At 54.2% G+C, this 17,807-nt stretch overlaps 1 protein-coding gene and 1 long non-coding RNA gene across 4 annotated transcripts in view; one reads left to right on the top strand and one right to left on the bottom strand.

Annotated features, from left to right (window-relative positions):
• Positions 1 to 17,807, top strand: part of EEFSEC (eukaryotic elongation factor, selenocysteine-tRNA specific) — a 146,241-nt gene that overhangs the window by 22,331 nt on the left and 106,103 nt on the right. The gene's annotated exons all lie outside the window — the stretch shown is intronic.
• Positions 898 to 16,629, bottom strand: LOC141573746 (uncharacterized). Its single transcript, XR_012499787.1, has 3 exons — positions 14,045 to 16,629; positions 9,307 to 13,350; positions 898 to 8,938 (listed from the first exon to the last, which is right to left on the bottom strand). It is a non-coding gene; the product is annotated as an uncharacterized LOC141573746 (long non-coding RNA).

The following is a 17,807-nucleotide window of genomic DNA, read 5'->3' on the forward strand; positions in this document are numbered from 1 at the left end:
ATCCCCTAGGGGCTGAAGCCAGCCCTTGCCGAGGGCCGACGGCTCATACGGTGAGGTAGACATTAGATGCCACACCGTGGCTCCAGGGCCCGTGGTCTTAACCGTGAGGCTGTGCTGGCCTCCTGTGAACGTGGCTGGCATGGCTGGCACACACTGCGTGGTGCCCTACCCGGTGACTTCTGCTTCTGGTGAAGCTGTGGCTCTTCTCTTGCACTTTCCTGCCAGAGACGATCATCCCTTGCCAAGGGAGGCTCTTAGAGTTTTACTTCTTACCGTGTCTCTTAGAAATGTGACCTGGAACGAGATGCTCGCCTCTGCGCCTGTGTCCGTGTCTCTAAACAGGGTGACAATGCTGTATCTTCCTGTGTCCTCGTGAGGACTGCTGCACGCACAGCACCTGGCACATAGCAGGTCCTCAGTTAATGTGTTGTTCCTCCCTGCGCTCCACTTGGCCAGTCTGTAAGACTGCGGGTGCCTCAAGTGTCTGCCGACTGACCAGACACAGAGGCGCTTTCTGTTCTTCGTCTCTGGGCGGTGGTTGGCTGGGAGCTGGTCGGGGCAGGGGGCAGGCCTGCCCTCCGAGGGCTCAGTGTGACTGTGAGGACGTGCCCTCTGCTCTGGCTGTGGACGTGTGTGTTCATTCTCTTGGGTTTATACCCAGGAGTGGGTTGCTGGGTCACAGGGTGGCGCTGCCTGCCTTTTGCGGACCTGCTGGACTGCTTTCGCTTCACTTCCCCACCAGCAGTGGCAAGGGGTCTGATTTCTCCATGCCCTCCCACCCTGTTGTTCCCTGTTGTTGTCTGTCCATTTGATTGTCCTGTGCTGGTGTGTATGATACAATATCTCACTGTGGTTTTGATTTGCGTTTCTCCGATGGCTGGTGATGTGGGTGCATTTTCATGTGGCCTTTAATGTACCTTCTTTGGAGAAGTGTCTATTCAGCTCTTTGCTCATTTTTAAATCAGGTTATTTGTCTTTTTATTGTCGAGTCACAAGAGCTTTTAATATATTCTGGGCAGTCCATTATCAGATGTATGATTTGCAAATATTTTCTCCCATTGTGTCGTCTTTTCACTTTCTTGATTGCGTTCTTTGAAGCACAAAAGTTTTTAATTTTGGTGAAGTCCAACTTATTTTTTCTTTTATTGCTTATGCTAAGAAACCTTTGCCTAATCCAAGGTTATGAAGAATGTGTTTTCTTCTAAGAGTTTTATAATTTTAGCTCTTATATTTAGGCTTTTGACCTATTGGAGTTAATTTTTGTATATAGTATGAGGTAAGGGTCCAAATTCATTCTTTTGCATGTGAATATCCAGTTGTCCCAGTAATAATTGTTGAAAAGATGGTTCTTTCCCCCATAAAGTTGTGTTGTCGCTCTTGCTGAAAATCAGTTGACTGTAAACGTGAGAGTCTCAGCCTGCAGCTTGGTTCTACTCCCTTGATTTGTATGTCTTAGTCTGAAGTACTTGTACAAAGTTCTGAATTCTGAAACACAGTTGCCCCAAGAGTCTGGGGACAAGGTGATGATAATAGATTGCCGTTGACAAGTGGGGAGGGTGCTGGTTTCCAGCCCCTGAGACACCACTGTTCTTCCCTTTCCTGCCCACCTGACCATGTGATCTCCATGGCATGCCCCACGAAGCCTGCAGACAGAGCGTCTTTGCCTCCACTGTTTCAGTGTGACGTTGCTATGACCTTGAGATGCAGAGCTTGAACACAAACGTGAGATGCTGTCGGCACCAGCTGGAAGGGTGACAGCCAGCAGCAAGCCCCCATCTCTGAACACTCTGCTCTGCCAGGGTGGGTGCCCAGGGACCATGTTTGAGCTCTGTGACCCTGCCCACCCCCAACCCCATCCATCCTGAACTGGTCCAGGGAGAGATACCTGCACCGAGACAGGCTGAACAGGCATTCTTCTCTGGGGACTGGAGACTCAGGAAGAAGAGGCAGACACACGGGTCGGCATTTGAGGGAAACAGCAAGGGCAGAGAAGGCTGCCAGGTGCTGTGCGGGACCCAGGATTCTTCTTGTAAATCCTCCTTTTTGCTTGAAATTAGTCAGTTTCTATTGGTCATGAAGAAGAATTCTTCATTATTACTTAGTGAACAGGCCCATGCGGTGAGGGGTGGGTGTCATTGTCTTTTAGACAAGTGTTCATTTAGCACCTGCCAAGAGCAAGCATCCTGAAGGTGAGACCCTGAGAAGTGCCCGGCTGATGAGGGGTGGCCTTGCTCTGTAGGACTCATGTTCTTTGCATTGGAGGATAAAGGATGGACTTGTAAAGCAAATGTGCTGACTGTGAGACAGATGTACTAATAGTCAAGGACCAAGAGAAGTGCTATAGGAGTTCAAATCAGGCAGGAGAGTCAAGGAAGGCTTCCTGGAGGAGGTGACTTTATGTAGGGTCCTGAAGAATGAGTTGGAGTCTGCCTGGTGACAAATGGAAGATGGCCGAGTTCCAGGAGAAGGGTGTGGACTAGGCAGGGGCGCAGGAGCACAAAGGATTGGGTGGGTTTGGGCCTTTCAGAGACTCATGTGATCAGGTCACAGGTGTGAGCGGCTGCTAAAGCAGGGGATACAGGTCACAAAGGGGTTTGTGTCTTGGGCCAAAATGTTTAGACTGTGTCCTGGAGGTGGTGGGCTGTGAGTGGGGAAGTGAAGGTCTGTGGTTCACAGAGTTCAGCCTGCGTCGTGGGGTGGAGGGAGAGGCCCTCGGTCAGGGAGCTGAGGCAGGACTGGGAGGGAGGGAGGGGGAAGCCAGGTTAGGAAGTGGACGCTGGACGAGCAGCTCCCATTTAGCTGGGGAGGGGAGGGCAGAGGGTGCTTCGGGCAGAGTGGGCTGAGGTGTGGGTGTGGGGAGGGGCGAGGCTTGGCAGGCAGCCTAGGGGCCCTTCTGTTGTGGGGCAGATGAAAGGGGCCCGTCGGAGTTTGTTTCATGCCAATCAGGTGCAGCTCTCGGGTTCCTGGCGAGCTGCCACGCGGTCCCCTGGCAAAAGTTTGGCGGCCTCGCTGTTGCTGACCCTTTGTGCTGGGTGGCGGGAATGTCTGCCTCGCAGACCAGGCCCTGGAATCAGGTATTTGGAATGCATAGCTAATGCGTTCCACCCGGACCTGTGGTGTTATTGCACAGAATCACATCTAATTGACTGTTTCCAAACATCCTTGTACATTTTAACTGTGCAAGCGAGTAAGTTGCCAGCAGCGGGCAGCCTGGTCTGAGTCTGGAGGCACTGCCCCACTTCCTGGGCTCCCGGTCCCTCCAGCCTCTCCCACCTGCTGGCCTCAGCCCACCTCACCCGGGGTTGGATGAAGGCTGTTGGCTGGGAAGGACGGCCTCGGCCCCTGGATGGCCTCCCTCATGTGTGGGTCTAGGGGGAGCGAGGCCCCCCAGTGGGCATGGGTGGAGCCCTGGGGTGGGCCGGGTGAGGGGTGGGGCTCCCAGAGGCCATTACGGCCACAGTGGGTGCGGCTGGTGGGAGGGTGGCCCTGGCCCCGCTCAGTCCCCTGCAGCCTGCTGACCACCGTCAGGGCACGGGACGTGGTGCTGGCCCTCCAAGCACAGCCGGCTCTCTCCGCCACCATCACTTAGTCTTTATTCTTTCTGCAGTGCCTTCTCACTTGGGCACACCACTGTTTCCCTTTGTGGCAGCCATACAAAGCGTCCTTCTAGATTTTTATTGTGTAAAATATACCTGACATGAAATTCACCATTGTCACCATTTTAAGTGTAGAATTCATTAACATTAAATACATCCACAGTGTTGTGCCACCATCACCACCATCTACTTCCAAAACTCTTCCATCACCTCAAGCTGAAACTCTTGTCCCCGCTAAGCACTGACTCCCTGTCCGCCCCTCCCTGAGCCCCTGGAAGCCGCCGTCCTGCTTTCTGCATCTGGATCTGCCTCCCCCAGGGATGTCACAGGGCAAGAGTCACACGGGACTTGTCCTTTTGTCCTGGCTGACTGCACTGAGCAGAAAGGTTTCAAGGTGTATGTGTATCCATGTTGTAGCATTTGTGAAAATTTCCTTCCTTTTGAAGGCTGACTAATATTCCATTGTGTGTATAGATGGCATCTTATTTGTCCGTTCACTGAGGATGGACACTTGGGTGTTTCCACCCTTGCCTGCTGTGAGCACACTGCTGTGAACAAGTGTGCACTTCGGGGATGTACCTACAAGTGGAGTGGCTGCATAAAATGAGATGAATTTTCCCATAAGGAGCATCTGGGTCTGTCGTGCAGGGGACCTGCCAGGGGTCCCCTCCAGAGAGAGCAGCCCCCAAAAGGGAAGCAGAGGAGGCTGGCCTCCAGTCCCCTGTGCTGGGGGTGCCTGCAGCACGTGGGGGTCCTGGGCTGTGACAGCTGCTGTGCTGCCGGGGGCCCCCCTCTCTGCCCCTAGCCCGGGTCACTTACTATTTCCCTTGGAGGTTTTCACCTGCTCATTTAGGCGATGATGATGACTGTAAAAGGCATTCACGTCCTTGTCTGGTCCCAGCCACCAGTGCTTCACACGCCTTACACCACCCCACAACACCCCCATTACTCCTCACAGCAAGGGGACGTCACCTGAACTAGGGGGCTGGGAGCTTAACGGAGTTTGTCTGACTCCAAAGCCATTTCCCCAAAGGAAGAAGGGATCTGCTGTCACAGTTTCTCCTCTGGACGGGAGGGTGGGGAGAGGGGACAGGCGCTGTCCAGGTGGGGCTGGGCCGGAGTGCCGGCAGCTGGGCTCTGCGTGGACCGGTCTGTGGGGTGCACGGCTGCTCTGAGCCCCGCAGGGCCGCCCTGCACACCTCCCCTGCCCTCCTGCCCTTCCCTCCCGGGCAGCACCTGTGGCCACTGCTCTCTTCCCCTGCAGGTTGGCAGTGGCCTCGCAGGGCATCTGCACTTCGTGTACCTTTGGGGCGGCAGGGACGGCAGGCCAGTGGGAGAGGGACAGCTGGTTTAACAGCACAAGCTTGAAAGCTTTGGCTTGGCCCGGCCTTGCTGGGGACTAATTGTGGAAAAGCTCTCTAGAGCCTTAAATAAATTCTTTTCATGATTTCGTAATTCATCTTCTAGGAAATTATCAAAATGAGCCAGAGCTCTATGCACAGAGGTGTTCTCAGCATCACTGGTAGTAGCAAGACATCGGAGACCACTGAAATGAACAGATTAAGGCAGTGGGTGCTGCCCTTCCTGAAAACGGTGTTTAGGAAGAAATTTTAAAACACGAAAATCACAAGCATAATGTTAAGTGAAAAAACAGGGTAAGGAATCCACTTCAGCCTAGCTTAGTAACGCCCCAGACCCTCAGGTGTAGGGAGAACACTAGAAAGACGTGAGGTATGAACAGCTGACTTGAGGGGATGGGGATGTAGGTCACTTTTAGTTTTCACGTATAAAGGAGGCATTTTTCCAGGGTTTTTCTTTCCCCATGTTATTTTCCAAAATTTCTGTAATGAACATCATTAATAGTCCTCCCCTCCCCGCAATTACGTAGAAGCGACAGCGTGGCTCTGGCTGGGACACTGTCGCCTCTGCTCCACGTGGCAGACGGCGGCCAGCTGACGCCTGCGCCCGCCGCTGCTTCTCTGAGGGGCTCTTCCAGGAGCAGCGCTGGATTCCCCTGTCACACAATCTTTGCTTGAAGCCTGCTGGCATCGGGGATTTTTCCTTCAATCTAAACTAATTTTAAAATTTAGGGGCCAGGCTGTTCTGTGGCTTTTGGAGTTGAGGAAACATGAAAGAAACCTGCCTTCCTTTTATTTGTTTAACTATTAAAGCATTTAAAATATTTTTTTTCCTTCTTTCATTTAACCAAAACACAGCTGACTCTCTGCTGCCCGGCGGTGCTGGAGGCTAGCTCCCGGAGAGGTGCATGGCTCCACGGTGAGGGAGAGGCCCATTTGAAAGAAGTAACTTGAAAGCTCTTGGGAAATTGTCACCCTTTTGTCTCATGACAGGAAACCAAGCCTGTGTCTTGTTGCTGAGCACCGTGTTTGGCGGCCGGCGGAAAAAAGAACATGTCCAAGTCCGCCTTGGAGCCGCTGCCGTCTGTGAGATCTGTTCTGCCCGGTGGGGCGTGGGCCTGTCGGGCACAGGCGGGTCCTGGCTGTGTGACATCGTCCCCGTGACGGTCATACAGGTGCCTCTCGGGCACAGGGTCGGCTCTCTAAGGTGGCCTAGCCTCTGTGTCCCCGGAAGGCAGGCTGAAGTTCGGGCAGAGGTAAAGCCACGGGCTCCGCCGTGAAGACTTGCTGTGGGGCCTGGCCTGGCCCGTCTAGATCAGTGGCCGGAGAGCCCTTCCAGGAGCTGGAGGGGCTCTGGCACCTCTCCCCAGCAGGAGTTACGTAGCTGTGCCACGGGCTGTTTGGACACCAGGCCTTCAGGAGGGGCTCTGGCCCGTCTGCGCTGGGGTGAGGGGCTGCCCGGGTTGGGAGTTGTCCTCTCTTCCTCTCCGGAATGTGGGCCGCCCTCCCGACGGGGCGCTCCGTGCCGCAGGCTGCAGCCGGGAGGAGGGCCTGAGAAAGAACGCCTGTGCCTCGCTGTGTGCGAGTGTGTGCCCGAGGAGGAGAGAAGGAAATGGCTCATTTACGGTAACTGTCTTCTGACATATGTAACCCCAGATGGCTTGTAAACACCAAGTTCTGGGCAAAATGGCACTGTTCCTTCACGGTGAACAGAACAGTGGACGCACAGATGTTCCTTTGCGTGTGTATTTTCTGATTCCACTGCGTACATAGAATTTTTATGGAAAGCAGAAGTGAGTTGGTGTGCACATGGGTGGGATGTGTGCCGTGGTCCGAGAACACAGTGGCCCTTTATATAGTTTTTAAATACAAAGTCTTTTTTTTTCTTCTGATTATAAAACTAATACAGACCTGTTCTGGAAAATTTGAATAATGGGCAGAACCATAAGGAAGAAAATGATCATCTGGTTTACATGGTTGAAATGATATCTTTTATGTACTTTATTCTACGGCTTTTAAAAATTTAACTCTATACCCTAAGCATTTCCCCCACACCATTAATCAGTTTCCCTGAACGTAGTCTTTTCATGCCTGTGGGAGTTCCATCGAAGGACTATGCAGTTTCTTTGAGCATGTGGTGTTGAGGGGAGCACACGTGCTTCGGCTCAGAGAAAACCTATGCTTAAAGCCTCTGCCTGCCTTCCTGGCACTGGTGACCCCTGGAGCCTAGGTCCCTTATCTGTAGACTAAGGCAGGACCAGTCTCGTGGGGCTGCCACGAGGACGCTGGGAGAGCGGCCGTGAACCTGGCGCGGTGCGCACTCTCAGCAGGTGTGCACGGGGAGCAGCTGCCGTATGGCTAGTGGCGGGCGGTGTTAATCTTGTGGCCCCTCCGAGACGAGTGTGGACCTCCACAGGGTTAAGAAAAAGCAGCCCAGCTCTGGCCTCATTTTTCGGACAAACCCTTGTTTCTGCTGCTGTGCTCCTTCTCTGCGCTTGCCCCGTGGTTCTGTTTGTGTGGGCTACGTTTGTCCCCTTTGCCGTCAAGCAGGTGGACGTGCGTGAACCTTTGTTCCCTGCAGCCCTATGTTGTTTCTGATTTCTTGCTCTTGTGAATGATGCTGTGCAGAATATCTCTGTGCATCAGGGTTGGCCTCGGGTGGGTTATTTCCCTGGGCCGGAGCACTGGAAGTGGGGCCACAGGGCCAAAAGGCATGTGCGTTCTTACACCTCTGATCCAGACTGCCGGGTGTGTTCGTCTTAGAAGGTGGTACAGGCTGCCCTCCTGAGCCGGCGTGAGGGAAGCCTGAGTCTCTGCGTCCTCCTCCAGCCTCTCCCCCCACGGCCCACCTGGCTGCCGCGCCCACGCCACCCTCACTGAGTGCAGCTCCGGCCTCCTCCCCGTTGGTAAATCTCATTTCTGATGGGAAGGCAGTCCTGTCGCCAGCCAGTCCTGCCTGCGTAGACTGCCCCCTCCGCCAAACAATGAGCACATTCAGACCCAGCTCGTGTTTTCAGTTATTAAAAAACGGAGCCGTCTGTCTCTGCCTGTGACTTTAATCTTTAGGCCTTTATTCCCTCTACTCCAGCCCCCTTCCCCTAACCTTTTGTTTGTGCAGTTCCGAGCTCCAGGATATGTGGGTCCAAGAGTCTCTGAATGGAGTGTGCCTCCCCCGGCAGCTACAGCTGGTGGTGGCCCTGAGCGGTGTTATTGGAGGGGGGTTCTCAGTGCCTCCAGCAGTCACCGGGACTTTGCAAAAACTGTTTATTTTTATGTAGCTCTGGAGCGAGTGCCCAGGTCCATTCTCTCCCCATTTTCAACTTTGGTGGAGACCCATTCTGTCTCAGAGTCGCTTAGTCTCAGTGAAGTTTACGTCCTCCTGTGGCCTCTTAGCATTTCCTCCTGGGAAGTTGTTCTTGTGGTTGAATTATAGTCACGTATATTTGAATAAAAGCAAAAGCCTCAGAAAAGAAAGGCTCTTTGGTAGCAGCCCTAAGCCTCCCAAAGCAGCCCAGCAGTGCCGGACAGAGACGCCTTCGGGTTCAGGAGGGCCCCCTTCTGGCAGCAGCGTGGTCCCTGTGCTGGTGTGAAAGCCGGCCTCCTGTCTCCTGGGACACCGGGACTCGGGGGTGGGAGGCCTGGGCCGTGGCATTCTGGCCCAGGCCCAGGAAGGCTCCCCTCCTCCGGACACAGCGCTCTGTGCGTGCGCTCGGAGCTGCCTGCCTTCCCTGAGGGGCCCGGCCCGAGGGGGTGGCGTGGAGGTGCGGGTCTGAGTCAGGCCCAGGGGAAGGAGATGTTTTTTCGAAGTCTTTTTCCTTAGTGTGTGCGTTTTCACACGTCCAGTTTGTTTTTAAACTTTTTTTCTGAGTCAGAGTTTCCGAGACATTCCAGCGTTTCTTAGGTGCTTTCCGAGGGAGTGAGTCTCCCCCCCTTTCCGATGTTGCAGATGGCTGCTGCGTGTTCACCTGGCTTTTCCACGCAGATCTATAGTAACACCCACATTAATGTGTGAGTATTGTTGTTTAAACGTTTGTTTTCAAATTTCACGGTGGGGCTGCACCACACCTGCTCTTCTGCAGTGTGTGCCCCACTTCACAAGGCCTTGAGCCTCCCGTATGTTCAGACCCTCAGATCTACTCCCTTTTAGTGGCTGTGGGATGCCCCTCCCCGTGCAGGATGCCCCCCGCCGTGCGGGATGCCCCCCACCCCCACCCCGTGCCGGGTACCCTCCTATGCGGGATACGCCGCCCCCACCCCCGCCCCGTGCAGGCACCACTCGCCCAGCCATGTGCGTCCATGGCCTCCTCGGCGCTGGGCTGCCTTATGAGCCGCCTGCACCTTTATGAGCTCACCTGTTGACAGGCACCTCTGTTGTCTCCAGCTTCGTGCTGCTGTGAATAGTCTTACACATGTCTTTTTGAAGACAGGCGTTTTCATTTCTCTTGAGTAAACCTACAAGTGGCATTACTGGATCAGAGGGTGGGTATATGTTTAATTTCATAAGCAGCGGCCAGTGTTTTCGCCAAAGTGGGTGCACCACTCTGCAGTCACACGGGTGGGAGAGTTCCCGCTGCTCCATGTTGTTGTTGGCAGTATTTGGTGTCCTAGTTTTCAGGATTTACATTCTGGTGGGTGTGCGCATTGTGCTTTAATGTTCATGCCCCGATGACTGCAGACCGTGCTTTACTGCGCCTCACAGAAGTTGCATTTTTCACACAGTGGGGTTTGCAACAACTGTGCGATGAACAAGTCTGTCGGCGCCATTTCTCCAGCAGCATCTGCTCACTCCTCGTCGGTGTCAAGGTTTGGTGATTTTCGCACTATTTCAGACTTCTTCACTGTTACTATATTTGTTGTGATCAGTGATCTTTGATGTCACTATTATTGTTTTGGGGCGCCATGAGCCGTGCCCACGTAAGACAGTGAACTTAATCTGGCTGCTTCGCCTCCCTGCGGGCCCCCCATCTCCCTCCCTCTCCTCTGGCCTCCCTCTTCCGAGACACAATACTGAAATTAGGCAAGTTAATAACCCCACAGTGGCCTCTAGGTGCTCAAATGAAGGGAGAGTCGCGCGTCTCTTGCTTTAAATCAAAAGCTAGAAATGACTAAGGTTAGTGAGGAAGGCATGTCGAAGCCGAGATGGCCAGAAAGTGAGGCCTCTTGTGCCAAACAGTTAGCCAGGCTGTGGATGCAAAGAGGAAGTTCTTGAAGGCAATGAAAGGTGCTCCTTTGGTGAACACAGGCATGATGAGAAAGTGAAACAGCCTTATTGCTGATGTGGAGAAAGTCTGAGTGGTCTGGACGGAAGGTCCGGCCAGCCTCCGCACTCCCTCCAGCCAGAGTCTAACCCAGCGCCAGGCCCCACCCTCCTGCAGCTCTGACGGCTGAGAGGTGGGGAAGCTGCAGCAGGAGAGTCTGAAGGTAGCAGAGGTTGGTTCATGAGGTTTAAGGAAAGAAGCTTCTCCGGAACATCAGCGCAGGTGAAGGTGCAGGTGCTGGTTGGCATTTTTTAGCAATAAAATATTTTTAAATTTTAAGGTGTGTACATTGTTTACTTTTTTGGACATAATGCTGTCACACACTTAACAGACTACAGCATTGTGAAAACACAACTTGTACATGCACCAGAAAGCCGAAAAATTCTGTGTAACTTGCAGCTGCAGCACTGGCCTCATTGAAGCGGTCTGGAACCAAACCCGCAGCACCTCTGAGGTGTGCCTGCGATGACGGTGGCTGCTTTTTAGTACGTTTTCTGGCTGTCTGCGTGTCTGCGTGTCTTCTTTTATGTAGTATCTTTCCGCTCTTTTGCCTATTTCCAGTTGGGTTTGGGATTTAAGAAACTGCCGAGCTTCTTGATGAATCTCTTTACCAGTTCTTTGCCACGTGTGTGTTCTGTGAATGTTTCCTCACAGTCTGTGGCTTGCCTGCTTGCTTTCTTGATGTCTGTGACAAGCAGGAGTTCTCAGTTTTGATGAAGTCTAACTGGTCGGGCTCTTCTCTCATGGTCATCGCCGGGTCCTGCTTGAGAGAGCGTTCCCTGTCACCACGTCGTGAAGGCATTCTGCTGTTTCCTTCTCAAAGACTGATGCCTTAGCGCCGACACTTAGGGCTGAGCCCCACCCTGAGTTAGTCTGTCTGTGGGAGCGCTCTCACCCGGCCCTCCAGCTGTTGTGGCTCCGCGTTTGTGCAAAGTCTTTCCTTTCTCTGTTGGGTTGTTCTGTTGCCTTTGTTGAAAGCCATGCGACCATTGAAGGGTGGGTCTTTTTCTGGGCTCCGCCCAACCTCACTGACCTGTTTGCCTGTCACTTCCACAAAACCGCACTAGCTTCACAGAGGAAGTCTTGAAGTCAAGTAGTGAGAGTCCTCCAGCTTTGTTCTTTTTAAAGATTGCCTTGAATGCTCCAGGTCCTTTGCATTTCCATGTAAGTTTTAGAAGTAGCTTTCCAATTTCTGCATGATGCACACGTATCCTAGAATTGTGATCGGAATTACACTGAAGCTATAGTTCGAACTGGAGAGAACTGACCCTTTAAAAACACTGTGTCTTTTGGTTTATGAGCCTGACGTCTCTCTCATACATTCAGGCCTCCTTTAAGCAGTGTCTGTGGCTTTTAGCAGTGATCTTACTCACGTCTTGGTGGGTTCATCCCCAAGTGCCTTACGTTTTTGATGCTGTTGTAGATGATGCTTTTCATTTGTTGCTAACGTATTAACACCATTAAACGTACGTGTATTGGTCTTGTTTCTTGGAACCTCGCTAAACTCTGTTAGTCATAGCGGTGGCTTTGTGTACTTCTTAGGATTTTATACGTAAATAATCAAGCATATTGCCTGTGGCTAAAGATAGTTTTACTTTCTTCCTTTCTGCTCTCTGTGCCTTCCAGCTCTTCTTCTGCCTCATCGCGCTGGCTGCGACTCCCAGTGAGACGCTGGGTGGTGGAGAGGCAAGTCCCTGCTGCTCTGTTCCGGTCTTGGCGGGGAAGGCCTTCAGTGACGTGTTAGGTTATTTGGTGTTAGCAGTGGGTCCCTCACAGGCGCCCTTACGCTGTGAGGAAGGCTCCTTCAGGTCTTAGTTTGCTGAGCATGTTTACCATGAGTAGTTGTTGACCTTTGTCAGATGTTCTTTTTGCAGCTTTTGAAATGAATATACTTCTTTATTCTGTTAACATGGTGAATTCACCAACTGATGTTTTTGAATATTAAATATAAAAAGCTGTAAATTGCTCTTGGAGCGTTGCTGTAGACATGGCTTTAACGTTGATGCACTTCCCCCCAGGAGTGGAAGGCAGGCTGTAGCTGCAGGAATGAGTCGCCAACGCCAGGAGGTGGACATCTGAGCCAGGGAAGCGGCAGGGGTGATGGGGCTGTTCCATCTCTGTCGTCCTCTAGTGACGCTTGTGTCGTGGGGAGGCCCGCGTCCCCCATCTCTCTTCAGGTGGGCCATTGTGCGTGGTCTTGGATCGTGGCAGGCGTTTCTTCAAAGTAACGTTGTTTCCACTTGGGCACGAAGACGAGTGTTGGCGGAGTTGGGGGACCCGAGTCCCGGGGCTGAGGGACGAGAAGGGCAGCAGCATCGTCAGCCCCAGCTCTCACGTGCTGTGCCAGCTGTGGCCCGGGCGCCTTGCGCAAGGGGTCCTTCAACCCCTTGACAGCCTGAGAGTCGGCTGCTGCCGAGGAGATGGGGGCTCACCCGCAGGGATCAGATCGTCGTCCAGAGGCCACTTAGAAACGGGTCTGGAGCCCAGGCCTGCCAGCCCCCGAAGCCGCTGGGCTTTTCCCTGTAACATCTCCCTCGTTCGCTGTGAAATGGGAGCCTCTCAGTCTCGCGGGCAGCACGGCGGAGCTGTGGGGTGAGTCCTGTTTTCTCGGTGACTTCCTTGTTGCAGAAGCGACGTGCTTCCAAGGACCGAGGCCTCGGAGTCACCCATGTGACTTGAGGAGGGGCTCGTGGGAGGCTCTGGGCGGGGCGGTGGGAGAGGGGAGTTGGGAGGGCAGGCTCCGCGTCTTGCCGCCCGGCCCGGGTCTGCTCTGTGCTCCGCGCTGGCGGCTTGACCACCTTGTACCTTAGTTTTGTCATCCATAAAATAGGAATAATAGCCGTTACCCACTTACCACGGTCGTCGTGAGGGTTACTGAGTTTATGTGCCAGGTCCCCGAAGCGGAGCTGGCGCAGTGGGCTCCCAGCGAGCATGTGCCTTTGCGGGGCTGCACGCACCTCGGGTTGTGCAGGTCCGGTTGCGACTCTTGTTTCTTCAGCCTTGGCAGGAGGCCCTCCTGCCTTAGCTGGTTCGCCCCACCGGGAGTCCCCCTCGGCCTGGGGTCCCCTGCTTGTCCTTGTGGGAGGTGGGCGGGGCCCTCTTTGTTCCGGTGTCTCGAAGCCTCCGGAGACTCAGAGTCTGTCAGGAAAGAATGAATTGCTCTCTGCACCTCCCGGCTCATTTACCCTGTCCCATCGCTTACTGATCTGGTCCCTGGTTTGTGTACTTGTCCGTCCCCCCAGGGTGTGTGGGCCCCCCTCCTCTGGGCCGGGCAGGAGTCCAGGCAGAGGTGGCGAGACCCCTGCCCTGTGGGAGCTCCCGGCTAGCCGGGACAGGCCGCAGCACCCTCCCCAGGGCCGCGGGTCCAGAGAGGGGAGCAGAGCCGGGACCCCTGCTGCCCGGGCTGAGGGAGTTGTGTTCCTGCCATCACAGTGACATCTGCCTTGTGAAAGGGTCTGCAGACCCCAGCTCGTGGTCTGCTGGTCTCAAGCCATCTCTTCTGTAAGAACCTTCGCCTGTAAACATTTTATTAGACCACTAAGTGGCCTTCGGCCTCTCCCACATTCGCCAACGACGCAGACGGCTGAGCATGTATTTCCATTTTTATGAAACTCTTGCTTTTCCAGAGGCTTGTTCTTTGACCTAATTCATTCTGAATCCTCATCCCACGGATCTGGCTTAATTTGCGTGGCCAGGTTACTGTCTGTGAGGGAGGGCTTTCCTGGAGCTGGGCGATGGGCTCGGTAAGTTCAGGAGGCCCTGCCTGCCGGGGAGCTCTGTGCGCGTCAGTCACACGCCTCTTAAAACCTGCTCCTCTGGCACAGTTACTGACCTGCAGCGTCCTGGGAGTGGGGTGTCCAGGGGTAACAGCCTCGGCCTCGCTCAGGGGTGGGTGGTGGGGCCGCTGCTGGTGGGGAGGGAGAGCCGCTCAGCGTGTGCTCTCCGCCCCCATGACCGGTGGGGCGGGTGTGTCTCCGGGTGACAGACGAGGCACACAGGGCAGGACTGGGCCTGGGGTGCCAGGGCCTCCTGCTGTGCCTCCGCGGCTGGTCAGGAGACCAGGGAATCAGGTCTCGAGCAGGCTTTTTCTGCAAGAGGAGGCAGCTGGAGGGGCAGGGAGAGTGGAGGGCGGGTAGCCAGGAGCCGGCACCGAACAGCCTGGGCCCTGTGCTCGGACACTGCCCACGGGAGGCCTGTGGGGGCTCCAGCCCACGAAAACTGCATCCTTGACCTTAGAATGAGAAGAGAGTACATTTGTTTATAGAATTCAGTTTCTTGCTTAATTTTAAAACCTCAAACTTGTCCAGCCTGAGCGAGAGCCTGATGAAACAGAACCTAAAGAGGACGCCTCTCTCCTCCCTCCCCCTCCTCCCCCCTCCTCCCCCCCTTCCCTCCCTCCTTCCCTCAAGTCTCCACCCCTCGTCCATCTGTTTTCCTTCTATGTCTCCCTCCCGCCTTCCTTTCAGTTGAGGTCTCAGTTGTCGTTTGACCTCTGTTTCCCTTGGAAGTGGGTGGCAGCCTGGGCAAGTTTCTTGTGAAGCAAGTCCCCGGGGTGTGTTGCCTTTGTCCTGTTGCCCCTGTGCGGGGAGGAGGGTTACTTTGACGGGGAACTTTGAAGAGGAGCGACCTAGTTTGATTTTAACCTCAGATGAACACAGATTTCCAGGGAGGCCAGGACTCTTGGGTTGCTAAGGTGGGGGGTGCAGGACTTCGGGGTCTGTAAAACTGGATTGAAATTGCGTGGCATCCCCTTCCAAGACCTCCCCCTCTCCTACAACACACCTCCTGCACACACACACGTGCACGTGGGTTTAATTAGAATGAGGGTGAAGTACGCGGGGCCTGCGACTCAGTACACCTCACGGTCATGTTGCTGTGTGAAGTAAAATGCAAGAGGCCAGTGACAAAGCTTTTTTCTTTGTCGTTGAGAATTTACATTTCACATTTGCTCAGTTGGAACTGACAGTGGACAGACAGTTCAGGAAAATTCTAGACGAGAAGCTCCCTGTTAATCACCATTAAACCACACCTGGGTGTTTCTGAGAGGTGCTGAGGGGTCTCGGTGCTCGCCTGCCGCCGACTGAGCTGTGGGTCCGACCTCGGTTCTGACACGAGTGCCAGCTGCTGGTAGCGCCACATCACCTGGGAAGTTTGCCCGTGGCCGGTGCCTTTCTTTCTGGCTCTTGGTAACTGTTAGATTTTTTTGTCCCCACTCTTGGGAGGGTTTCTGTGTCAGGATCCTGACTCAGCACCATCAGGGAGAGTGCAGGCGCGGGGGCTTCCCTGTGAGGCAGTCAAATAAGGCGGCCCACAGCCGCCTGGGCGGCCTTGCCGGTCTCCCTGCCGCTGGGTTCCAGCAAAGGCTGACCCCCAGCGTGGGGGGCTCGGCCCCAGCAGGGGTGGCGGGCGCCTCACCTTTTCTTAGAGCCATCCTCACCATCTGTCACGGGCTCACTGCCTCTTTTGTCCTCATTTCGTGTTTATCTTTGAATCAGTTTAGTCTTTAAATGTTAAGTGACCACGTGGAAGCTGTAACGTTAAGGCAAGTGGAAAGCGATGTCCATCCCGTAAACAGAATAGCAACGCTCACACAGAGAACCAGGCGGTGGCAGATTCTAGCTGCTGCGGGCTGACCATGAGCCACGGTTTGCTTTGGGTAAAAGGGAGATTAGGGCATTTTGAAGAGGTTTTAAGTAGATTATGCCCCCAGTTGAGACTTGCTCATTGTTCAGCCGGAGAGATTGAAAGAGAACCAAAAAGGTAATGATTTTCGTACAATACACCGAACGCCAGATCTGTGTTACTGCAGACCTCTCCCACTTTGGGAAGCACAGCTCTAGGCAGAGGGGAGCTGCTGGAGGTGTCCCCGAGCAGTGACCGGCGGGTGCCACCACATCGCCCGCTCCCCCTGGGGCTGCTCTCTGGGAGGACAGTGTATGCTTGCGGGAGCAGCGTCCACCAGTGCACATCCGGGGCGCTGCCTCCATCCTGGGGAGGGGTCTCCCAGGCACTGGTGGCTCCTCACCCGCGGGCTGTGTTGCCTGGGCACATGTCTCCATCCTCCGGAGACTGAGGCTCATTGCCTATCACGCAAAGCTGGTGACGTGCCTGGGGAGCGCCTGGGGGTCCTGGGTCAGGACCACGGAAGAGCTCGGTGTGCCCCTGGTGTAGGGTGGGGGTGGGAAGTGCCCCTGCACCGGCTGACTTGAAGGGTTGGGCACACGGTACAGCCTGCATGCCTCGGTTTTCTCATCTCTGCCCGGGGCTGTGGCACTCACATCAAAGGAGTCACCTAGCCCAGTGCCACTGGACGTGGCGGAGGTCGCAGAGCCCTCCTGGGGAAGGAGGCGTTGCCCGCCGGAGCGGCCTGTGGGGCGCCAGCTGAGGTGGGACTGGGGCAGCTCCTCGTGGGTGGACACGGCGATTTAAGGGGGAGCCGTCACACGGACGCTCGGTCTCAGAGCTTCATCCTTGCTGTCGTGTGTATTAGAAAACCCAAATAACTAGTGCGTGAAACCTGTCATTTTTATGGAAGTTTTTGCTTTCCTTTGACCTTTTTCCCCCCAGTACAACAGCAGTTGTCAATTTAAAGAAAAATAGTGAGTAAATAATAAGCCAGGCCAGACTCTTTGTATCAAAATCATGAAGGACGTCACCCCTCTTGCCAAACAAAGGGGCAGGTGACACTTCTCAGATTAAAGGAAGCTGAAGAGACCAGATCTAAAAAAACCAGCAAGCAAAACTCAGTTCTGAAAGCCATCATGGGGGGCAGACGGGGGCTTGAATATCGGTGTAGGTGAGGTAGTGCTGTGGCATCAGTGTGAGGTGTCCCAGCCGGAGAGCGTCCCAGTTCCCAGCAGGCAGGTGTCAGTGGCGGGATGTTACTGTGTCTGCAGACTACTTGAAAATGGTTAGGGACCGTTTGTACGTATTGTGTAAGTTATGTATGTTGTTATGTGTTGGGTTTTCTTGTATATAATTACACATACAGTGCGTGTGATACGTATTTATGTAACGTTTCTGTGTGTGAGCGACGCTGAGAGAGAACACAGACACAGCAAACTGTTCACAGCTGGCGTCACAACCCGGAGAGATGTGTACCGGGTTCATTGCTCTGTCCTTTCAGGTTTCCTATCGGTTTGAAATTTTCCAAAATATGAAGTTGGGAAATGAAAGGCCTAGAAGCAGGGACAGTGTCCCACGTGAGGACCCCTCCAGTGTTGGCGTTACAGAGCCCAGCCCTCGCCGGGCCTCCCTCTCCCCCTTTCAGCTTCTTGCTAATGGGAACTCAGGGCCTTTGCACTCACTGTTCCTGGGCTCCAACCGCCCTGCCTCTGTTCTGTCATTTTGGTGTCACCTGCCACCCCAACCCTGCCTCCCAAAGTCACCAGTCCCCAAGTCACTGTCACAACATCAGAACTGTTTCTTCTGGGCCCTTGTCACCATCTGAAGTGACCTCTGTGACTAAGCACATGGTGCTGTTCCTGTCTCCTCTCACTAGAGCACGAGCTCCCTGGACAGAGTCCTTAAAGGGGGAAGACGGGACTGGGGAGCACGCGGTGGGCTGAGCAGCCTTTGTGGCGGTGGCGCCGGAG

Source organism: Camelus bactrianus, chromosome 17 (genome assembly GCF_048773025.1).
Source record: "Camelus bactrianus isolate YW-2024 breed Bactrian camel chromosome 17, ASM4877302v1, whole genome shotgun sequence".
Taxonomy (NCBI): Eukaryota; Metazoa; Chordata; class Mammalia; order Artiodactyla; family Camelidae; genus Camelus; species Camelus bactrianus.